Here is a 17296-nt window from a genome sequence, read left to right as displayed (position 1 = left end):
TATATATATATATATATTTAAGTGTGTAATTTTAAGTGTATAATTCAGTCTCAAGTACATTCATTCGCATTATTGTACAAATATTATCACTATACTCTCCAGAGCTTTTTCATCAAATTGAATTGAAATTCTAGCCAATAAGCAATAACTTACCTATTATCCCCTTTCTGTATCTCCTAACAATAGGGGGGCTGGGGATATAGCTCAGTTAGTGAAGTGCTTACCTTGTGTGTACAAGGTCCTGGGTTCATTGCCCGTACCACAAGAAAAAAGAAATAATAGCCCTCTCCTGACAATATCATTCTACTTTCTGTTTCTATGAATTTGACTCATATAAGTAGAATCAAATAGTATTAGTCCTTTTATATCTGGCTTATTTTACTTAGCACAATGTTGTCAAGATTCATCTGTGTTGTAGCATGTGTCAGAATTTCATTTCTTTTTAATGTTGAAAATTTTTGCATTGTATATACACATATAACACATTTTGTTGATCCATTCAGCCACTATGGACATATGGGTTTTTCCCCCATCTTTGGGCTACTGTGAATAATGCTACTATCAACACTGGCCTACAAATACCTGTTCTGGTCCTTGCTTTAAATTCTTTGGGGTATATACCCTGAAGTGGGATTTCTGGATCATATAAAAACTGTGTTTAATTTTTTGAGAAACTTCCATACTCCATATTCCATAGTAGCAGCATCATTTTATATTTACTCTAGCACTGTATAAAGGTTTCAATTTCTCCAGGCCCTTACCAACAATTATTATTTTATTTTCTTAATATCCACTCTAATGGGTATGAAGTAGTATCTCATTGCTATATTCTTATTTTTAATAAAATTAAGTTTCTATCCTAAACATCCAGACATTCTTTTTTATTAAATTATTTATTTATTCTAATTTGTTATACACAATGGCAGAATGCAATACATTTCATATTATACATATAGAACACAATTTTTCAAATCGCTGGTTGTACACAAAGTATTTTTACACCACTTGTGTCTTTATACATATACTTAGGGTAATGATGTCTAACTCGTTCCACCATCATTCCTATCTCTTTGCCCCATCCCTTTCTCTCCCTCCCCTTTGCTGTATCTAAAGTTCCTCCATTCCTCCCATGCTCCCCGACATCGCCATTTTGAGTGAGCATCCTCATATCAAAGAAAATATTCAGTCTTTGGTTTTTTGAGATTGGCTTACTTCACTTAGTATTATATTCTCCAACTCCATCCGTTTACCAGCAAATGCCATGATTTTATTCTTTTTTAGTACTGAGTAATGTTCCATTGTGTATATATACCAAAGTTTCCCTATCCATTTATCTACTGAAGAGCATCTGGGTTGGTTCCACAATTTAGCTATTGTGAATTGTGCTGCTACAGACATTGATATGATGGTGTCCCTGTAGTGTGTTGATATTCTTTTAAAAGATTTGGAACTCTTCACTAACAACTTTTTGGTAAACAAACAATGTTTTATAGGATTCTTAACATGGTTCCATGTTACTCAAGCCATTAGCTAAATAGCTAAAGAAACACATAGAATAGATGAATAAGGGAAATAGTCTTAAAGAGACACTTTAGTAATTACACAGGACTTCATGTCCAATTAGATTATGTACATAGAAGAGAGAAGAGTTTTTTACACATTCTTGCTTTGGCAGTTGATAGTGGCAGTGCCATTTATCAAGACATGAGAAGAAGAAGTGAGGAGGTGACTCTGAGGAAAGAGCATTATGATAAGTTCTGGTGCACATCCCAGGTGACGATGCTCAGTACACAACTGAGTGCAGAAAATGGGAGAAAGCTAGAATTGAGAAATTTTGTAGTCATGAGCCTCTGATGATGCCATTGACCCTGAGTCTTCACCTGTTTGTTGACTGAGAAGGGTCTCCAGAAGGCAGACCAATGGATGCACCAGTAGCTGAGAGTGGACAGAGGCAAAGCAAGAAGAAATGATTATCGAGTTAGAAGATATGGTTCCATAGAAGTCTGGATAAGAATGATTTTAAAGGCCAACTTTGTCAAAACAGCAGACAGACTGGAAAAATAAATAATGAAAATTGTATACAGATTTTGGCACCTACATGGTTGCAGGTAACAGTCATACAGCACTTTTGGTAGAGAGGTAGAATCAGGAGCCTGTAGAAGTCTATTAAGAAAGCAGGGGAAGTAGCTGCATGTGGTGACACATGCCTGTAATACCAGTTCCTTGGGAGGATGAGGCAGGAGGATCACAAGTTCGAAGTCAGCCTCAGCAACTTAGGGAAGCTGTAAGCAACTTAGCAAGGCCCTGTCTCTAAAAATATAGAAAAAGTGTTGGGGATGTGGCTTAGTGGTTAAGCAGCCCCTGGGCTCAATCCCTCATTAAAAAAAAAAAAAACTGTGGGGAGAAAGCAAATAGAGCACAGTCTTTAGAGAAGTTTACCAATGAGTAGAAAGAGAAATTTAGGGCATTAGTTTGAATAATGCATTTTTGTTTGTTTTTAAGTGAGCTTATTTATAGGCAAAAAGGAAGGAGTTAAAGGAGAAGAGAGAAATGGCTGGTGGATCCAGGGCTTGCAGGAGGAGGGAGGTAATGGAATTCAGAGCACAGGTGGCAGGATCAGCCTTGGCATGAAGTAGGAGGGTGAAACCTCTACCTGTGGAACAGGGAAAGGAGGCAAGGTTGCAGCAGGCAGACATCTTTGTAGAAGTGGAGGGAAGGGCAGGAAGTTCAGAGCATCCGTGCTTGATGGACCCTTCATTGAATAGGAGGTAAAGACATCTACTAAGAAAGGGTGACATTTTAGAAAATCAGTGTGGTAGAATAGCACAGGATATGCTGAATGACATAAGAGCCAAATATAGAAAGAAACTAACAACAGTGTAGGCAGTAAGTTATATGGCACTTACGTGGAGGATTAACAGTGGAGTTTGAAAAAAACATGGAGTTGGAAAAGAGATGAACTTCATGCCTTTTTTTTCCATATTCTCCTGAAAGTGAAAAACATTATTTTCCTCCTGATGACCAATTGTCACATCACATGAATATTTAAAAATATATAGAACTAAAACAATGTGTAATTGGAGAAACAAGATTCTCTAAAGACAAGTTGTTAGATAGAAAAGAGATGAAGACACGTATTTACTTGCCCAACTTATTTAAGTCTTTGGACCACCTATCTTAATTCCTTATACACACACACACACACACACATTTTTATGTGTGTACAAATACACAGAGTAGAACAACTGATTTGGGAGGAAGTGGAGGAAAGGCAAAAGGAGCTTAACAAAAACCCTATGTAAGCAGGAATATATATCATAATTATGAAAAATTCACTTTTTAAATTCTAATTAGTTCTATGTGACAGTAGAATACATTTTGACACACCATACATAAATGAAGTATAACTTCTCATTCGTCTGGTTGTACATGATGTAGATTTACATAGGTCATGTAATCATGTATGTACCTAGGATAATAAAGTTCAATCCATTCTACTATCATTCCAACTCCCATGATACCTCCCCTCACTTTACTCCTCTCTGTCAAGTCCAAAATACCTCTATTCTTCCCCACTCCTTATTGTGAATTAGCATCTGCATGTTAGAGAAAACTTCCAGCTTTTAGTTCTTTGGAATTGGCTTATTTCCCTTAGCATAATATTCTCCAGTTCCATCCATTTACTGGCAAATGCCATAATTTCATTCTTCTTTATTGGCTGAGTAATATTCCATTGTGTGTATATATACCTCAGTTTCTTTATTCATTCATCTGTTGAAGGGCACCTAGTTTGGTTCCATAGTTTAGCTATTGTGAATTGAGCTGCCTTAAGCATGGATGTGGCTATGTCACTACGTATGCTGATTTTATAAGTCCTTTGGGTACAAACCAAGGAGTGGGATAGCTGGGTCAAATGATGGTTCCATTACAAGTTTTCTGAGGGATTACCACACTGCTTCCCATAGTGGTTGAACCAATTTGCTGTGCCACCAGCAATGTATGAGTGTACTTTTCCTTCACATCCTCACCAAAATTTGTTGTTGCTTATATTCTTGATTATTGTCATTCTGACTGAAGTGAGATGGAATCTCAGTGTAGATTGGATTTTAATTTCTCTAATTGCTAGAGATGTTGAACATGTTTTTAAATGTATTTGTTGATGGATTGTATTTCTTTTTTTCTTTTTTTTTGGATTATATTTTTTCTTCTGTGAAGTGTCTGTTCAGTTCCTTAGCCCACTTATCAATTGGGTTATTTGGGGAGTTGAGTGTGTGTGTGTGTGTGTGTGTGTGTGCATTTTTTGAATTCTTTATATAGCCTGGAGATTAATGCTGTATCTGAGATATGTGTGGTAAAGATTTTTTTCCCATTCTGTAGGCTCTCACTTCACATTATTGTTTCCTTTGCTGCAAAGAAGCTTTTTTAGTTTGATTCCATCCCATTTGTTGATTCTTGATTTTACTTCTTGGGCTTTAGGGATCTTGTTGAGGAAGTCAGTTCCTAAGCCAACAGTGGAGATTTGGGCCTGCTTTTTCTTCTATAAGGTACAGGGTCTTGGTTCTAGTGCCTCAGTCTTTGATCCACTTTGAGTTGATTTTTTTCAGCGTGAGAGATAGGGGTGAAATTTCAATCTACTACATATAGATTTCCAGTTTCCCCAGCACCATTTGTGGAAGAGGCTATCTTTTCTCCAATGTACATTTGTGGTCCCTTTATCTATATGAGATAACTGTATTTATGTGGGTTTGGTTCTGTGTCTCTATTCTGTACCATTGGTCTATATCTGTTTTGGTGCCAATTCCATGCCATTTTTATTACTGTGTCTCTGTAGTATAATTTGTCTGGTACTGTGATGTGTCCTGCTTCTTTTTTTTTTTTTACTAAGGATTGCTTTGGCTATTCTGAGTCTCTTATTTTTCCAAATGAATTTCATGATTGCTTTTTATATTTCTATGAAGAATGTCATTAGGATTTTAATAGGAGTTGCATTAAATCTGTATAGTGCTTTAGTAGTATGGCCTTTTTAACAACATTGATTCTGCTTATCCAAGAGCATGGGAGAGCTTTCCATCTTCTAAGGTCTTCTTCATGTTCTTTCTTTAGTGTTCTGTAGTTTTCATTGTAGAGGTCTTTTGTTGAATTGATTCTCCAATTTTTTTTTGAAGCTATTGTGAATGGGGTAGTTTCCCTAATTTCTCAAGAAGTTCACTTTTTGGTGGGGATAAAATATGTATAACAAAAACTTATCATTTTAAATATTTTAAGAATATAATTAAGTGGTATTAAATACTGTGTGTTTGTTTTATTGTGTGATATCGCCACTATCTTCCACTAGAATTTTTTCACCATCCCAAATGTAAACTCCGTACCAACTAAACAATAACTTCCAATTACCCACCTTACCCCCAATCTCTGATAGCCACCATTCCAGTTTCTCTTTCTGTGCTTACTATTCTAGATACTTTAGTTTTATGAGTAAAATTGTGCAGTATTTATCCTTTCATGTCTGGCTGAATTTACTCAGTATAATGTCTTCTTTGTAGCTGGCAAGAAACCAGATACATTCTTTTTTTTAATGTTTATTTTTTAGTTTTAGGTGGACATAATATATTTATTTTATTTTTATGTGGTGCTGCGGATCGAACCCAGTGCCTCACACATGCCAGGTGAGCACACTACCACTTGAGCCACATCCCGAGCCCCCCCCCCCTTTTTTCATTAGAGCTCTATGGTTATACATAGTAGTTGGGTTTATCATGACATACTGATATATGCATAGAAGAAGTTGATTTCAGTTCATGAAATCAACTTTTCCCTCCCATCATTACCACCCTCCAGATATGTTATTTTAATTAAAGAACATTTATACTAAAAAGACACTGAAACTTTTTCTGAAACTTTTCATAAATACAGAACAATACATTTTGTCATTCATGCATTCAACAAATATTTATTGAGCCTATATTAAGAGAGGCTTTCTTCTCATAAGCAAGTTCCTTCTCATGGGCAAAAGATAATAAAGGAATCACCCCCAATGTTCTTGTTAGACTATGATTATTCTTCAGTCAACATGATCCAGATGATATGTCCCAGGCTACTGATGTCAGTAGGTTTTGACTCCCAAGATCTTTCTTTTCTGGAAATGGCATATGTGTCAACTGAGAGAACAATGGGCAAGAATAAAAAAAATAAATTTAAATTTAAAAAAAAGCTAACTAGTTTCCATCATAACTCCATATATGGAGGTAAAATGTGTAGTAATTCCTGGGTAATGTTCCTATGTTCTCATGTGTCAAGAAATAGTTAGAATCAAGTAATAGCTAAATAGTTATCTCCTATAAATAAAGTAGTTACCATAGTATTTTCTCTCTCTCTCTCTCTCTCTCTCTCTCTCTCTCTCTCTCTTTATATAAACATGTATATGTAACATACACATTTTTAAAAAACTGGATGTACATTTGCTCATTTATTCATTTTAAGTATCCACTGTGAGGAAGTCGTTGTGTTAAGCATTAGGGATTATTAAACATTGTCACTGGAAAATTATTCCAGGCCCTTTGGGGAAGGAATAGAGCAGAAAACAGACTGTGCTTACTTCAGTCAGAAAAACCAACCTGGCTTTCTGGTCGTCCTCCCTTAATATTGCCTATAGCTGCAATGTTAGGCTTATCTGGTTGAGCACTGATCTCTAGGTGAGATAGGAATGCTCAAAGCAGAGAGCCAGTGTTAGGAATTCTTTAGAATAAGCTTTCTGATAAGTGGACATATAGGACAGATTCCTAGATAGGAAGGGCTCACAGGTAAATGCATTAGAGCTTTAAATAAACAGGAGTTGTTGTTATTGTGATGGCACCAAGCATAATGCTCTCTGGGGGGTCAGAACCACTGCTGCATTGCTACTTTGGTCAGGATTAAGCCAAGGAGGGAAGCAGGGCTGAGTCTGCAAACTCAAAGCTCTCAGTTCTACATCTGAGCAAGATAACTGTACAGAAGACTTGTGTATGAACTATCAATGTCAGAGAGTTCTCTCTGACCTGAAAGAGTAAAGAGATTTGTCAGAGATGACAGTTTTCTTTTTTTTTTAAATTTGTTCTAATTCATTATACATGACTGCAGAATGCATTTCAATTCATTGTACACAAATGAAGCACAACTTTTCATTTCTCTGGTTGTACACGATGTAGAGTCACATCATATGTGAAATCATACATGTACCCAGGGTAATGATATCCATCTCATTCCCCCATCTTTCCTGTCCCCATACCCCTTCCCTTCTCCACCCTCTCCTTTGTCCAAAATTCCTCCAGTCTTCCCACATCCTCCCACCCATTACGGACCAGCACCCACTTAACAGAGAGAACTTTCGGCCTTTGTTTTTTGGGGATTGGCTTACTTTGCTTAGCATGATGTTCTCCAACTCCATCCATTTTTCTGCAAATGCCATAATTTTATTCTCTTAATGGTGAGTAATATTCCATTGTATATATATACCACATTATCCATGCATTTATTGAAAGGCATCTAGGTTGGTTCCACAGTTTAACTATTGTTAATTGAGCTGCTATGAACATTGATGTGGCTGCACAACCATAGTATGCTGATTTTAGGTCCTTTGGGTATATATTGAGGAATGGGATAGCTGGGTCAAATGATGGTTTTATTCTAAATTTTCTAAGGAATCTCAATACTACTTCCCATAGTGGCTGCACCATTTTGCAGTGCCACCAGCCATGTATAAGTGTGCCTTTTCCTCACATCCTCGCCAACACTAATTGTTGTTTGTATTCTTGATAACTGCCATTCTGACTGGCGAGAGATGAAATCTTAGAATAGTTTTGATTTGCATTTCTCTAATTGCTAGAGAAGTTGAACATTTCATATATTTGTTGATCGATTGTATATCTTTTTCTGAGAAGTGTCTGTTCAGTTCCTTAGCCCATTTATTAATTGGATCATTTATTTTTTTGGTGCTAAGCTTTTTCAGTTCTTTATATATCCTGGAAATTAGTGTTCTATCTGATGTGCATGTATTAAAGATGTTCTCCCACTCTGTGGGCTCTCTCAGAGATGACATTTTAATCAGATCTTAAAGGATAAATTCAGAGTTTTATAGATGGAAGTGAGAAAAGAAGAATGTTCATCCAAAAAAAGTATTAAGTTCTAAATAAGACAATATCAAGGTATACAAAGATAACATACATTATGGATCTAGTGGGGAGAAATAGATATTGAATTCATCAGAATAAATTAAAATTCATGCCATAATGTAAGTATGTTATGTAAGTTAGCAATACAAAAGTAAAAGTCGCGCATTCTTCTAGGAGCAGCAAGGGGAAAGTTCATAGAGAAATGGGATTTAAGTTGGGGCTTGACGGATGTGGAGGAGTTCACCAAGCAGATTGTAAGGGCATTCCAAGGTAATGGTAGCCTGTGATAGAGCACCAAACCTCAAAAATGCATTTCAGAGAGTTGCACACAATCTTCACTATTGAAGCCCACAGTGAGGAGGAGGGCCAACCTCAGTATTACACACCTGTAACTCCAGCAACTCAGGAGGGTGGGACAGCAGGATTGCAAGTTCAAGGCCAGCCTTGGCAATTTTGTAAGACCCTCTGTAGCCTCCTGGGTTAAATCACCAGTACTACACACACACACACACACACACACACACGCACACATACACATACACACACACACAAACACACAAACACACAGAGCAAAGGAGATAGAACTGAAATTGGATAGGGCCAAAGGACCTCCATATGTTGAGATAACACTAAGTAGTCTGCTGTGGCTGGAATATAGGGTGCATGGAAAAATGGTTGCTGCTGAGGTCGTACAGATAACATAGAATAGATTAAGCTGTGTATTATACGGATTCATGGTTTTTAACTTTTCAATATCCTCCTTAAAAGAATGTAATTCTACAGACTCACTCCCCAGAAATTTAGTGAGGGTCTCAAATATTCATACATTGATCTCCCGGGGTTCTTATGTCTCAGGTAAGAATACTTGCTTTACAGAAGTACTTTGAAACTTTTAAAGTAGTGGCCTAAATTTAAGAAAACAGGTAATGTTTGAATGGTATGCTGAGGTTACCAGAAGAAGCTGTTTGAGGTTAGAAGCAATGAACTAGGGTTCTGGCTACTTCCTCTCACCCAGATGCCTCAAAAATCTATAGTAATTACACATCTTGTCACACCTATAACCCATTCTGATAAGCAATGAACCAGCAAAGGTTTCTAAGTAGAAGAATGAGTTGATCAGTGCTGCGTTTAAAAGGCTAAGTCAAGCCTCAATATAAAGCATGGACAGAAGGCAGTCAGGTCATAGCAGTTTTCTAGAAAACCACAGGAAAGCAGCCCTAAAGGTCTGCCATATGACCTTAGTAGTGAGAATAGAAAAGAGGGGACTAGAGAGTTTAAGACAGGCTCAAAAGACCCAGTGCCAGTGATAGCTTCAGAATTTCAATATAGAAGTAATTGAAGAGTATTAATTGGGTTAGAAAAAGACGTAAGGAACTGGGGGTGGGCATCAAATACATTTATGTAGCTTGCTTACTATATGTGTATACTATGGATATCTCTTATTGGTGTATGCAAAATAACTGACCAAATGATACCTGAACTCCACAATGTTTTAAAAACTCAAATGCAAGCATGATAAAAGTTAGTTAAGCAAGCTTAGTAGAGTGGTGCATATCTATAACCCCAGTGACTGGAGGTTGAGGCAGGAGGATTTCAGGTTTGAGGCTAGCCTCTGTAATTTAGCAAGACTGTATCTGAAAAATTAAAAAAAAAAATTAAAGGGCTGAGGATCTAGTTCAGTGGTAGAGCACCCCTGGATTTAATCCCCAGCAGAATAAATAAATTTAAATAGTCTTATAATTTAGATGCTACAGATTTTAATCCAATGGCATATTACTTGATAAGTAATAGTATTGTTTAAAATGTCGTCACAAATTTAGTAAAAGGTCCAAAAAACAGGTTTCCATTTTAGGTATTCGATGTCCTGTATATTTGTATAAACACAGGCTTGTGTGCACATGGGCTTTTTTTCCTCCTTTCATCATCACACTTCAGCTTTATCTGATCAAAAGGGTGTGGTTCATGATCCACAATAACCACTAAGCCGCCTGAGAAGGAGCAGCATAGTGTGTGAAAGTCTTTTAAGTATGCAGTAGTGAGTATAAATCAAGTTGATTACATCGATGCTTTTGTTCTTGCTGTTGTGAACATTAATATTCTAATTAAAAACATGGCCACTGAGTTCTTATCCTGCTCTATATTTTCCTTTTCAACATAGAAGGAGCATAGACACAATTTCACTCTTTCCCTGATAAAACTATTGAGGAGATTTCCCTACCTCTTTCCTCTTTTATTCTCTAAATTGTGAGTTTTATTCTCTAAAACTGAGTTTTAGAGATCTTTTTTCCTTCATAAATGATACATTGGTACTTTGAATGCTAAACAGATTTTTTCCTTCTATTAGAATCAAAACAGGGTCAGATTTCCTTGAACTTTGGCAGTTGAGAACTCAAGAGAGCCTCAAAGGAGCAGACTGCAGCTTAGGAAGGGAAGGCTGACCACAGTGGTCTGTGACCTACTGCTCCGCTGTTATCTGTACCAAGCAGCTGCTACACGTTTTGTGCCCAATTCATTTGAAGCCTACGGAAAACACATTGAAGTCAGATGCATGGGAAGGCAAAGCTGAACATGTCAACAAAGAGAATGAGCTTGATCTATGGCATACCTCACAAGGAGTGAAAAAAAAAAAAGCAGGAAAATAGAGTGGTTTCGAGAGATTCCCATCCCGCTTTACAGCAGGAAGGAAGCCTAACCCTCAAAGACAGAGGAAAGCAGCACCAGATGGATTCTCCCGCACAAAGTGCCCCATGCACAGAGAGAAAAGTGAATTTGCATAGATACACAGTGCACGCAGCATTTCCTGCTCCTGTAAAAGCTGTTGTGAAGATGTGCTGCTGTACCAGGCTAATTGTAGCTGCCCTTCATGGAGTTCAAGAGCCAGAGAAGAGAGGGCTCCCCAAACAGAAGTAGCAGGGTATTGTGTTTCCCCAGCCAAGGCAGATGTGCGAAACACCTGGCATCACGTTCCCCAACAGCCTGAGTGCTGGCACAAAGGGGCTCTGAAAATTTTATGGCCTTTAAAATCTAGTACTGACTTTTATCCCCCACCCCTGGATTTTTCCAAATTTGTCCATATTGTGTCATAGTTGGAAAAAAATTAGTAAATACAGCCAAACTTTTAGGACTAAAATAATTTTATCTGGGTCTCAGGATAGGATTAATTTCCATCAGAAAAAATATACATTCCCATATAGATTCTATTAGAAGCAGTGGGATATTAGACCTACATTTATAAACAGGGAATATATAATAAGGAATGGTACGAGCCGTCAATCATAACCAAATCATAACTCCACTGCATTGAGAACTCAAGCTTATTCCCCACCCTACTCCCATTTTCTGGTCATAGTTATAGTATAACCTTAAAGCAGACCAGACATCAAAACCAGTAATATAAATAAACATCTCAATTTTGGAATATGATTTATTTTCCTTTAGTTGTGCATCCTTAAATTCCTTATAGTAGAGCTTTATGCATTAAAATATTAAGGATAATATTAGGAACATAATTTTTATTATAAAAATAAAAATCTAGACATACAGTATGTGGTATGTGCAATTCAAGTAGTACCTTTTCCATGATTAATCAAGAATTATCTATTCCACATTTCACTTGGAAAATCAGGATTCTTATAAGTATTTTCATATGACAAGTATGACAGTTAACCTTAATTAAAATTATCTGTTGTGTAACTTCATACTATGCAATTGTGAAAAAAGTTGGGGAAAAGATAAGCAAGAGGGAATCTGAAATATTAATGTAGACTGGAATAACTTATAGTTAAAATCTACAAATGAACCCAAAACTTTTATTTCATCCAACTATGTGAATCTTTTTTTCTTATTGTGGCTAAATTAATAGTTAAAAACCAATATAAGCAGTGTTCAGCTTCAGTAGAAACTTTGAAAACTAGAATCATATGTATATTCATCAGTATATTTGGAAAATAAGTTGTTCTAATTAAATAAATTTTCTAGTTTAATGAGAATAAGATAACTCCTTTTTTGTTTTGTTTTGTTTTGTTTTGTTTTGCTGTGTATAGTAAAAAATCTAGCTAAATAATATTGGCTTACTATTTTACCTTAAAGAGGAAGAATATGACAATGATAATAAATAATTCTGGATATTAGAATGTCAAAGGTTTGACTTTTCCCATTCCTTAATTCATTCATTTGACAAATATTTCCTGAGTATCTATTGTGGCCAGGCACTGTTCTGTGCATATGCTCTATTTGATAATTATTACACATGCCATAGAAGACAACATAGACAAAGAGTAGAGCTTAAAAGAGTAGAAATTCAAAGTTATATCTTGGAAATTTCTCTAAAAATTCCTATCAGCTTGTTTTGAGCAATACAATTATTTTACCTATAAGTTTATAATATATTTCCTCTGTATGCTCATCAAACAAACTCTGCATAATTGAAGATTCTGGTTAATCACAGTTTTACTGCAGTGCAAGATAATTCTATAAAGCAATTACTAGAACATTATTGGAAACAGAGGTTATTTACTTGTGCATGACTGACAGAAATCCACTTATAATCAGCACTCTTTCTGCACTACCTACATGAAAAGCCCATCTTTTGATAGAAAGGTATTGTGGCATAGAAACAGGAGTCAGACAAACCTCAGGAGTCAGACAAACGTGGCTATTTGACTATGGGGTAAGTTCCCTAAGCTCTTAGATCTGAACTTTGGAAATATCATTCCAGCTGCAGTGTGGTGAATGAATGAGTGTGAGATAAGACTAGGGGGAGGGAAACCAGTTAAGGGCCTGTCATGATGCAGAAACAAGTGTAGCCTTCTTATAAGTGGAGGAAGTGAGATTAAGAGAAATCATGGATTTGAGCATTACTAAGAAATTTTAAAAGTAGTATGTTCAGGAAAGAAGACAGGCTGAGTGTGAATGTTAAGAGTTTAAGGCATAAAGCAGAGAATCTAGGTCTCGTGCTTGGTTATCTCTGTGGATGGCAGTGTCATTAATCAGGAGAGGGAACACAGGAAAAGTAAAGTTCTTATGGGAAAAGATGACATGGATTTTGTCTGAGGTGCCTGATGGAACCTCAAGGTAGTGACATATAACATATGATTAGAATACAGGTCTGGGAATATTGAAGGGCATATGACAAAATCAAAGGCAATCATTGCTGGCCATTACTGTACAGACATCCATATTGGCTGAGTGTATCTTTGCTTCTCCCACTGGGCTGGAAACATGCAGAGTTCAAGGACCATGAACAATTTGTTTTAGTGTAGTATGGTAATTCATCATTTGGAATTGTTTTGTAACCACTGGCACTACCTGAAGGACCCATCTAGATTTTCTTATAGTCCCTTAGTTTTCCTGATGCTGATCAAAAAAAAGTCTGTGGTTTCACTTCTGGTAATCAGTATACTAGTGCTAGGTTTGGATGTGGTTTGTCCCCACCAAAGCTCATATTGAGGCCTAATTCTTCAGAGCAGTGGTGTCAGAATGTGTGGCTTTTAGGAGATGATTAGGTCATGGTGCACTGTCTTACACAAAAGGATTAAGCTCTTTCTCCAGAGACTGGGTTATGTCTACAAAGACTGGATAAGGTCTAATGGGATTGAATTTGGCCTCACAGGATTGGATTAGTTGGTGTGAGAGCAGACTGTTATAAAGCAAGTTTGCTCTGTCTTGCTATTTGATATCCTATAACACCCCAGAACTGCAGTGTCCCCACCAGTAAGAAGGCACTCACTGATTGTGGCCCTTTGACCGTGAGCCTCCAGAACCAAGAAGTGAATAAATGTTTATTCCTTATCATTTATTAGGTCTGTGATATTTACTTACACAACAGAAAGCACACATAGAAGTTCAAACTTTAGAATATGTATCTCAAAATTAAAACACCGCCCTCAGTTTGCTTTTCTCATACAGTTGTTGAGTGTAACATTTTGGAATCACACAAACATACTTCATCACTGGGAAAAAGCATTCAAATCAGAAAAGACACAAATGGCCCCAAGATAGAACATGCTTGGTCCATGAGGGGACCATGGACCATGAGATGCTAGGGGCCAGGCACAAGTCATGCAGGGGCTGTGCAAATAGCCAGAGGTAAGAACAGTCCTTATTCAGGGAATTGCAGTCTTACTAATTCAAGTGGTAGAGGAGCAAGGCTGCAGAAATATTTGTTGAGGAAGGAGATTCCTATCACAAAGGGCCTTATAAGCTACATGAGGAAGTGAGGACACGCTGGTTGTTTTCCTGAAAGTAGTGGGAAATTTTTTAAAGAGTTTACATTAGGGACATTCACAGTTTAGAAAGATTACATGAAGGAGATTTACAATTTAGAAAGATCACGTTCGTGGTCACATGGAGAATGGACTGGCTGAGGCAAGAATGGTGGCAGCCAAGGGGTAGCAACAAAACTCCAGGTGAGATATGACAGTGGTCTGGCCTACACTGGAGGCACAGAGAGAGGAAAGTGAGTATTCAAGATATTGAACAGCTATAACTTGCAGACAGTGCTATGGATGTAGGGAGTCAGAGAAGAAAGGATGGAAGGATCACAGTTGCATGGGATTCTGCATTGTGCAGATCATATTGTGCCTTCCATGACAATGGTGGTCCCTGTGTTGTGCCTTTGTTAGGGAACCAGCACCAAACCTAGTTCCATTTAACTTTCCCGCTCCTTCCACCAAAGTAAAAGATATAAAGACTCACCATTTCTTAAGTCATCATAAGATGTATTCCTCTTAGCACATTGTAAAATTCTACAAACTGAGTTGCCACGTAGAGGAGATACCTATACTCACCAGTTCTGAGATTTGACTTATTGAAACCCGAGGCATATCCAGTTTCTCACACACTGACCACTAGCATGAACCACAGATTTTTGTCAAAGAAGTATTTTAAAAATGGCTATGGTTTACCACAGCACCTCAAAGTTTTGTGTGTGTGTGTTTTTTTTTCCTACTATACTAAAGGCTGTCCATCCATTACGTGGAGAATTACCTTTTTCAACCTATTTTTTAATTTAGTTACCCTGAAGTTCTTGCTTTTAATTTGTTACAATGCTACTTCAGACAGGATGTACTTCATTTGAAAAGAAGAAGATGGTGAAGGAACTTTCAAGAGTTTATTTCTCTGAAACCATTTTAAGAAGCAAAAATTCACAACTTTTTTCTAAGAACTTGGAATAGTTTTTAGTAAATGTGATAAAGAAAATTTGCATAATTTTTAAAAATAGTAGTTTAGCTGTATTTGCCAAAAAACCTGAAAATTATTCATACTTGAATCTGGGGTAAGAAAGGAAAATACTGTTAGGGAATTTTAAGTGAAATTTGTTATTTTACTAATTTTTGTTTATTAAGTTGTGGGAAAGACAATGAAATCCCAGTTCCATCTGATGTGTTTGTTATTGATTTATTAATTTTAAGAAGGATGGTTATGGAGACATCGAAATCAGAAAATTTTCCCATAGCTCAATCTGTGCGTGTCGTGCCTGCTAGTTTTTCATAAAATAGCTTCAATAATGAGTATATGTTCCATGTTCTCATTGTTCACTAATAGAGATGATTCATATATAGCAGGTTAGCTTGTTCATTATTAATGTTTTTGATATTTTAAGTGCTTTTTCTAGGTGTCAATGCTGTGGTTTGGTTTTGGTTTTCATTTTGGAAATACAAAGAATAAAATCCTAACACACTTTGCTTCCACTGACAGCAAATATTTTGCTTTCAGAATCTTATTACTTTTTATTACCTGCTGAATTACATTGGAATAGAAAAATTTGCATTTCATAAATGTAATCCAAAATTATTTAAAATTTTAAGTATAAAAAATAAATTTATTTCTTTTCTTGGAAAAGAACCCTTTCTGCTGGGCACAGTGGTGCACACCTATAATCCCAGCAGCTTGGGGTGCTGAGGCAGGAGGATCTCTAGAGTTCAAAGCCAGTCTCAACAATTGCAAGGCGCTGAGCAACTCAGTGAGACCTGTCTCTAAATAAAATACAAAATAGGGCTAGGGATGTGGCTCAGTGGTTGAGTGCCTCTAAGTTCAATCCCTGGTACTGCCTGCCCCAACCTAAAAAAAAAAAAAAAAAAAAAAAAAAAAGAATGCTTTCTAATTGTAGTAAAGCCAGAACTGTGTTTCAATATATTAAGTTATTTATGTCTTCCATATCATTTGGCATTGTCCCTAGAGGATCCAACAAAGGAAGTTTCCATGTGCTCTTATAGTGTTTTTTTAAAATAAATAACTGACAGCCAAGATGATTTCTTCCATTTTGGTCTCTCATTAGAGTCTATTCAAGGTGACTTATATTAATAATCATCTTTTTTTAATAGAGTACTTTCTTTATAACCTTGATTTCCATAACAAATGAGCATAGCTCTATATGTACCTACATGTTAGAAACACTAGATGGGATCTCAAGTTCTGAAAAGGAGGTTGAACTAGTGACCTTTCATAAGACTCAGCAATAATAAGGAGATTATAAGGTTTTCATGTATTATTCATTTTACCAGCTTCACTCTGAAATAGAGGAGCAAGTACACTTACTCATACCCAAATTAGATAATATTTCATGTTTATCTGGAACCTAAATCTTGGTCTTTTGACTTTCTTTTCTTATAGAATAACCACAGTAGCTTATAATCAACTTGTCTATTTTCTGAACCTTTCTAGATGACCTCTTACTTCCAAGACACTTGGGTTTCCCCCGCCCTTGCTGCCCTCTCAAGGTTACTAGCTCTGTGGAATTATGATAGAGGTATGAAGACTCAGCAGGTCATCTGACCTTAGATGACTCATCAAAAGCAAGCTGGTGGAAAAATATAAAAAATAAATCCTAATCTTCAACTTAAAATCTGCATGGTTAACCATGTATGTAAATGATTTATCACCTTTTGGAGGGAATCACTGGTTTACATCCTCAAGAAAGTTAACACCATATATCCTTTGGTAAGACAACATTACATTTTAGAGTTCTTACAGCAAATGTGAAAACAAAATACGTAAAAAGTTTTCTGGATCAAATGACGGGTAGAGCATCAAAACACATTGAAGAATCATAGTTAAATATAGTTTTGACCTGATGGTATAAATATATATAAACTATTTAAGAAACTTTAAATTCTTTGTAATCTAATGCATTGCCTTTCAAAACTTGA

The 17296-nt window shown here is 36.5% G+C and overlaps 1 long non-coding RNA gene across 2 annotated transcripts in view; it reads left to right on the top strand.

Moving 5' to 3' along the window:
• The window catches only part of LOC124097763 (uncharacterized), an 81482-nt gene that overhangs the window by 51791 nt on the left and 12395 nt on the right, over nucleotides 1-17296 (top strand). The window lies entirely within an intron of this gene.

Source organism: Marmota monax, unplaced genomic scaffold (assembly GCF_021218885.2).
Source record: "Marmota monax isolate L192 unplaced genomic scaffold, Marmota_monax_Labrador192_F-V1.1 WCK01_AAM20220418_F8-fsc00244, whole genome shotgun sequence".
In the NCBI taxonomy this organism is placed as follows: Eukaryota; Metazoa; Chordata; class Mammalia; order Rodentia; family Sciuridae; genus Marmota; species Marmota monax.
The sequence above is the reverse complement of the archived record's forward strand: the minus strand, read 5'-3'. Positions and strand labels throughout refer to the sequence as shown.